The sequence below is a fragment of the Etheostoma cragini genome, chromosome 12 (genome assembly GCF_013103735.1).
Source record: "Etheostoma cragini isolate CJK2018 chromosome 12, CSU_Ecrag_1.0, whole genome shotgun sequence".
NCBI classification, from domain to species: Eukaryota; Metazoa; Chordata; class Actinopteri; order Perciformes; family Percidae; genus Etheostoma; species Etheostoma cragini.
Window position 1 is genome coordinate 559,121 of NC_048418.1, and position 7,614 is coordinate 566,734.

Consider the following 7,614-nt stretch of genomic DNA (forward strand, 5'->3'; position numbering starts at 1 on the left):
CGCTGTTCAGATCCAGATCTCTTAGTTTAAGATGTCTGGTCCTGTGCTGTCCTTAGGTCCAGTCCATCCGAGGTCCCCTGAAGAATAACCCCCATTTCTTTCTGTCTCTCCTTTTTATATTCTTTTTGTGGCTGAGTTTTCTGGCCAATCCTCTTCTCTTGCTCGCCCCTCTCTCTCTCTCTCCTCTCCTCCCCTCTTGCTCTGAGTCCTGCACCCCCCTCGCTCCCTAATGAGACTTGTCCAGGTCTCTCCCAGACCAGCCTGACCTGGTCCACTGTCCTCTTATCTTTCATAATAAAAATCCCTTTTAGTTGATGACATTAAATTGCTGCTTGGTATCCATGACATTCATTACTTCTACACATCGGTTCCATAATCATCTGAATAATAATAATAGTTTCTATTGGGTAATATAAAGGTTTCATTCTTTAGTGTTATTTAGCTGCTAAATAGACCATTGTTTGCACATCTGTCCCTGGAGACATGGGGGTCAGAGCGTTGGGATCTCAGGTTATTTGACAGACTGGAGATGGATGTCAGATATCTGTTGGTAGTTTCATGCCACCTCTCTCTGGTGATGCAGATTGTACGGTGGCCCAGACGGGTCAAGAGAAATGCAAAAGCCACAACACAAATATAAGGAAATGAACAACAAGAGAAGTGAGCGTGCACATCTGTGTCGACCCGGCTGGGCCACTGGAGGTCTTAGGTTCTAGACTGTTGTTCCTCCATCAGTTAATAATCAACGTGTTATTGTTGTTGTTGTTGTTGTTCTTCTTCTTCTTCTTCTGGGGCTGCAGGGTCCTGGAGGTTGGACTCTGTGGAGGTCTGCAGGGTAAGTAAGTAAGTAAGTAAGTAAAAGTTTATTTATATAGCACCTTTCACAGGTATAGGGCCACAAAGTGCTTCATAACAAAAACATTAATATCATAAAATACACACAATAAAAGCATAGACAGTACATGATCATATCAACCCACAAGTAGCTAATTGAAAGCCTGAACAAATAAATGTGTCTTTAGTCTGCATTAGAAGGCATCAACAGAATCAGAAGAGCGCATAGACGGTGGAAGGTCATTCCACAACCTAGGGGCAACCGCCTGGAAAGATGGGTCACCTCTAGTACGGTAACGAGTGCGTGGAACCGTCAGCAGATTCTGATCCACAGACCTCAGAGCACGCACAGGGGTATAACGCTGAATCAGGTCACTAATATAGAGGGGAGCCAGGCCATGTAAAGCTCTGAAAACTAGAACCAACATTTTAAAATTTATCCTATAAGACACTGGTAGCCAATGAAGTTCTTTTAGGATTGGGGATATGTGAGACCTCCTGTTAGTACGTGTTAAAATTCTGGCTGCAGAGTTTTGTACTAATTGCAGTCGAGAGAGCTCCTTTTGGTTTAAGCATGAAAATAAACTATTACAATAATCCAACCGCGAAGACACAAAGGCATGAATGATAAGCTCCAAATCATTTCTCAAAACTATATTTCTAAGTTTTGAGATTTTCCTTAATTGAAAAAAACAGTTTCTCGTCAGCAGCTTGCATTGCTGCACTAACGACATGTCTTTGTCCAGGATAACTCCCAAATTTCTAAGACTTGGTTTAGCAGACTGACCTAAATCACCCAAGTATTGTTTAATCCCAGGGATTACATCCTCAAGGGCAATGATCAATGTTTCTGTTGCAGGGAGTTTTCACCGAACCATTTTTAAATTTCCACAAGACAATGGAGCAAGGAGGTTAATTTACAGATCTCTGATGGCTTGAAGCAACAGTAAAGTTGGATATCATCAGTAAATAGGTGAAAAGAAACATCATTGAACCTTTGTATGATATTTCCCAGAGGGATCAAATACAACAAGAATAGAACAGGGCCCAGAAGAGAGAGGGTCCTGGAGGTGGGACTCTGTGGAGGTCTGCCAGGGTCCTGCAGGTTGGACTCTGTGGAGGTCTGCAGGATCCTGCAGGTTGGACTCTGTGGAGGTCTGCAGGGTCGTGCAGGTTGGACTCTGTGGAGGTCTGCAGGGTCCTGCAGGTTGGACTCTGTGGAGGTCTGCAGGGTCTGGGCCACTCTAGGTTTTAGTTTCCTGTAATGATTTTCTAGACTGTTGTTCCTCTATCATGTAATAATGAACCTTAAAGCTCTTATTGTGAAAGTCTGCTTCCTGCCAGGTGGGGCTGTGACTCATCAGGAAATAACTCACCTGAGTTGTTGAAGAAACAGTCCAGTGAGGCTGAGACGCAGTTCTTTCTCTCGGAGGGGAGCTCCAGATGAAGGGTTAGGAGGTAAGATCCACTCTCATTTTAATGGCGGGGGTGTGTGTGAGAATGAGGGGCCGATAGGTAAGGTAGACCTCCCCAGATCCAGTTCATAAGGACTCACTGGGCTATGATTAACATTCAAATATACACTTATTATTTAAATGGATTAGTGTGATATTCATTAAAAATGTCTGTATGAAGGCTTTAGGCACCCCTTCATGTTACTGCAGGCCCAGTTTATTATGCAACCTGATTATATCATATATATGTAGTCTCTCTCTCCTGATTTAATCCGTGTGTGTGTGTGTGTGTGTGTGTGTGTGTGTGTGTGAGATCAGTAACTGTACCAACCTGTCTGTTTAGGGGAACCAGCCCACACATGTTAGACGTGAAGTGTGTGTGTAAGCATAATTGTGTGTGTGTATATGTGTAACCATAATTGTGTGTGTGTGTGTGTGTGTGTGTGTGTCTCATACAGCGGCCATGTTGGGACTCTAACTGCAGATGTCTTTCTGGAGTCTCAGCAGTGAGACGCAAAGACGTCCCAAACATGTGAGAGGACAGAAAGACGTTTACCCTCCTGTTGTCCTTAGGTCTCATTTGACCCTTTTACCAACGTCTAGATCACAAATATGGAACCCTTTAGAACCAAATTACCATAAAAAGGATAGAGTCCATGCAACGCTCACAGCAAATACAATTAATCTCTTTCAATGGATTTCAAATCAGCTTCCACTCAACATAAGCTCCTCTGATCTTAACTATTACTCAAAATAATTCATAATTTCTGCTTTATTAACTCAAATCCCTTGGATTCCAAAACCTAGTAAAACTAGTGGTAGTAAGGTGCTGTATAAAAAATAATGCATTGAAAATGTCAAATGTCTAAAAGGGTCTAAAAACGATCATGTAAAAGGAGAACGGGGAAAGTTTACTGTTCTATCAAAAGTGCGATTGTTCATTCACACAGTGTAGACGTTGGAACAACATATTGTGCAGCCCTATGGTGTGTCTCAAATCGGAAATGACGATCACATTTCATCTCTTTTTCTTCTGTAAAATTGTGAATTTCACCAGGGACAGCATTCCAGTTATTGCCGCTATTGTGTTTTTCGAAAAAAAAATCCTGCTTTGTTTATGATATTTTAACATAAATAAAATGTGATTTTTATAGGCAGTACATACAGGATCTACATCAGGTGGAGGCAGAATCTACAGGATCTACATCAGGTGGAGGCAGCATATACAGGATCTACATCAGGTGGAGGCCGTTTTTACAGGATATACATCAGGTGGAGGCAGAATCTACAGGATCTACATCAGGTGGAGGCCGTATATACAGGATCTACATCAGGTGGAGGCCGTATATACAGGATCTACATCAGGTGGAGGCAGTATATACAGGATATACATCAGGTGGAGGCAGTATATACAGGATCTACATCAGGTGGAGGCAGTATATACAGGATCTACATCAGGTGGAGGCAGCATACACAGGATACACATCAGGTGGAGGCAGTATATACAGTATGTACATCAGGTGGAGGCAGTATATACAGGATCTACATCAGGTGGAGGCCGTATATACAGGATCTACATCAGGTGGAGGCCGTATATACAGGATCTACATCAAGTGGAGGCAGTATATACAGGATCTACATCAGGTGGAGGAAGTATATACAGGATATACATCAGGTGGAGGAAGTATATACAGGATATACATCAGGTGGAGGCAGCATATACAGGATCTACATCAGGTGGAGGCAGTATATACAGGATATACATCAGGTCGAGGCAGCATATACAGGATTTACATCAGGTGGAGGAAGTATATACAGGATATACATCAGGTGGAGGCAGTATATACAGGATCTACATCAGGTGGAGGCAGTATATACAGGATATACATCAGGTGGAGGCAGTATAAACAGGATATACATCAGGTGGAGGCAGCAACCGCGGATATGTTTTAACATTACGCTACTGTGAACGTTACCGACAGACAATCAGCTGATCGCTACTTTGCTGAGCTAACGCTCACATCAGATTATGTCCAATTTGTTAAGATCACACATTTATCCCTAAAATTGTATACAGTGGGACGATAGTTTAACACAAACAACAATATACTACAACACATGTAACGTTAGATTAGCACTTTTTTTCTGTGTATGGTTAAACTGCCGCTGTTAGCTAGCTAAGGTTAGCTTGCTAGCACGTCAAATTACGGTTCCAATAAACGTTAAAGTTAGCGAAAAAAACAAAATATACAAATACAGGTACATTATTTGTTATAAGTATAGCAAAAAGACTCATGTTCAACTTTTGTATTGCTCTGTTGGTCTCGCTATTGCGTTTTCGGCCGCCATTAACGAAAGTTAAGCCAAGTAAAGTAGCCAAGATGGCAACCGTTGAGTGTGGAAAGTGTCCATCGATACGCACTCAACTTTCTGACAGTTTTGAGTGCACAATCCGGGTACTTAAGTGCACTACATTTGACCGCACTTTGACAATGTGAACGCACTATGTACTCAAATAGTTTTTTAGTTAGTACAAAAGTGCGCAATTTGAGACACAACACTAGTCTCAATGGAGTCTTGTCTCCATTAGAGGACAGAATGATAAGTGGATATGACACATGCCTTTGGTGTAGGAGATCAGGGTTCAATTCCCACTGCCATACATCAGCCAATGTGTCCCTGAGCAGGACCTGTAACCGTAGTGTCTCCAGAGGCGTGGGACCTCTGCCTTGTCTCTCAGTTGTAAGTGTCTCTGGATGAAAGCGTCCGCTGGAGGACATGTAATGTAATGTAATAATGAAGGACAGAAATCATACAGCCACCAGCTTCACTCTTTATTATCTGCTGGATAGCTTCTAGTTTCTGGAGATCTTCCTCTCTTTCTAACAGGACCATCAGAGACCAGACCCTGCTGAACCTGGGCCCAGCTGTGTGTCCATGAAGAGCCCCCGGTCCACGGAGACACCCCCACTTTAAAACAAGGAGACCTGGAATGGACAGGCCAATTAAAATGGAGGAGAGAAGGAAGACGCAAGGACAGAAGGACGGGGAGGACCAGATTGAAAGCCGAAGACAGAGGTGAGTTGTTCTGAAACCTCCAACTACTAGGAGTTGTGTTGTCTCATGGGGGGGGGGGTCTTCTTGTAGAGGGTCTCTGTGTTTCCAGACCACTGTAGCCTGTCGTCCAGGTCCACTCTCCACACTCCAGCTGGTCTTTCATGAGACTATTTAGCAGCGGCACCGTGGCTCCGTCCGGAGCTTAGCCCCGCCCACGATGATTGTGATTGGTCTAAAGAGATGCTGATGAACCAGAGCTTGTTGTTGTCCCATCCAGGAATGCTGTGAGGACTAGCCAGACCTTCCTCTGCAGAGCTGTGGAGGAGGAAGGTCTGACTATAAGAGACAACTGAACATGACCCTCAATACATGTGTTTATCTATCAGGACCCATCAGAGACCACATCAACCGGATAATGATCCCAGCTGTGTGTCCTTTAAGAGCGACCAGTCAAAGGATTTTGATATTGACTTTAAAGGAGATCAACCCTCTGCTGGAAAGAGGTCAGCTGTTAATAATATTATAATATTGCTGAGTCATGTTTTAACTTTTATGTCTCCAGAGAAGTTTTTGGAGTTTATTCTCAGCATCTTTCTTCTTCACATATATTTATGTTCTCCATCTGAAAGCTGTCCAGTTAAACCAGTCTTCATCTAATGCCTTTAGGTTAATACTGGATCTGGTCTGGTCCTGTGTATTCTCTGGTGTTTGAGCTTTTGATCCCAGTTTTTTGTATAGTTCATTGAACTTCTTTGTGTTATTCTTGTTTTAGTTGCTGCTTGTATCTCCAGCAGTTTTTGTGTCTGAATATTAAAAAGTGGATTTCCATCCCTGTTGGTCTTACTCTCTGTGTAACAGAATCCATCAGAGACCAGACTCTGCTGGACCTGAACCCAGCTGTGTGTCCTTTAAGAGCGACCGGTCAAAGGATCTCCCTGTTGACTTTAAAGGAGATCAACCCTCTGCTGGAAAGAGGTCAGCTGTTAATAATATTATATTATTGCTGAGTTATGCTTTAACTTTTATTTCTCCAGAGAAGTTTTTAAAATCTTTAATTAATACTTTAATTCTCAGCATCTTTCTACTTCTCACATGTGAAAGCTGTCCAGTAAGACCGGTCTTCAATCGACGTAAAATGGACTTGTTATCGAAGCAGCTGCTTTGGTTGCAATTTCATACAAATGATTTCTTTCTCAGGCATCAAACCTCTTCCCAAATGGAGAGAACCAGCAACTCTTGGGAAGTTTGTTCACCTGGGTCAGGACATTATTTGCCATGAGAAGACTATTGTTGTATTATTGTTGAGTCTAACATAGAGGGCAAGTTTTAGTGAGTGGCTTCATCACCAGATTCCACCCCACCACCCAAGTTGGTCATTACGCAAAATACTTCCCAAATGTTGGATGTGGTTTTGCCAGTTGGATGTCAGATCAGAAGTCAATAAGGGGAAGCAAATAAAAGGCTCCAGCCTCCAACAGTATCCTCAGTCCAGGTCAGCAGCTCTCCCCGACTACAGACAGACCATCTAAGCTCTGCCCCCCCTCCTGAGTTGGTAGTTTGACCCTCTAAACCTCTTCCACGTATGAATGTTTGCTTCCATGAACACAACAACTGCAGACCTCCTGCATCATGATCCCAGTCTGCTGCTCCAGGAGTCCTTCAGGCCAACAATGCTGGAGCCCTTGTTGACTTCTTAGTTCTTTCTGTACATTCACAGTACGGTCAGCAGTACCACCAACTCTTTACTGTCAGGGGAAACCATCTGATTCTATGTTGTAATAACACTTTAAGTCACAGGACCTTTACCTTGTGTATGTCTCTGTGTGGACAGACATGATGGGAGCTAATTCTTCATGATTTCTTCTCAGAGTGGACCAGGTGAGCTCAGAGGGTCCAAGTGGTCCGCCTGCCCAGCAGCATCAAACCCACCTGGACTCCATCTTTATGGTCTGTACATGTACACCAACTACTTTTACATCTATTCTGTTCCCAATCATCTCCATGCTGCCCTGTTCCGACCAGAGGGTCCTCAGTCTGTCCATCATGGATCTGGTCTGCTTCCATGATTTCAGTCTGATTGGCCTTCATATAATCTTCTGTTCCAGCTGCTGGAGGACGACATTGTCACTTTTGTAAAGAATGAGCTGAAGAATATCCAGAAGCTTTTGAGACCAGATTACCCAGAATGCTCAGAGAGTCAGAGGGAGGGTAAGGATGAAGATCAGAGGAGGAGCAGAGAGGCGTTTCTGAAGATCACACAGCACTTCCT

The 7,614-nt window shown here is 43.3% G+C and overlaps 2 long non-coding RNA genes across 3 annotated transcripts in view; both read left to right on the forward strand.

Annotated features, from left to right (window-relative positions):
- Nucleotides 1–2,115: 2,115 nt before the first annotated feature.
- Nucleotides 2,116–7,614, forward strand: part of LOC117953932 — a 68,061-nt gene continuing 62,562 nt past the window's right edge. The window contains exon 1 of the long non-coding RNA XR_004658714.1: nt 2,116–2,292. This is a non-coding gene — a long non-coding RNA (uncharacterized LOC117953932). The remainder of the gene's footprint in view (nt 2,293–7,614) is intronic.
- LOC117953936 overlaps nt 2,318–7,614 on the forward strand; it is a 16,373-nt gene continuing 11,076 nt past the window's right edge. The window contains exons 1-2 of one of the 2 annotated variants that reach the window (XR_004658718.1): nt 2,318–2,328; nt 6,895–6,900. This is a non-coding gene — a long non-coding RNA (uncharacterized LOC117953936). Of the gene's footprint in view, nt 2,329–4,807; nt 4,815–6,894; nt 6,901–7,614 lie in introns of both variants that reach the window. The other variant, XR_004658719.1, reaches the window with a different exon arrangement.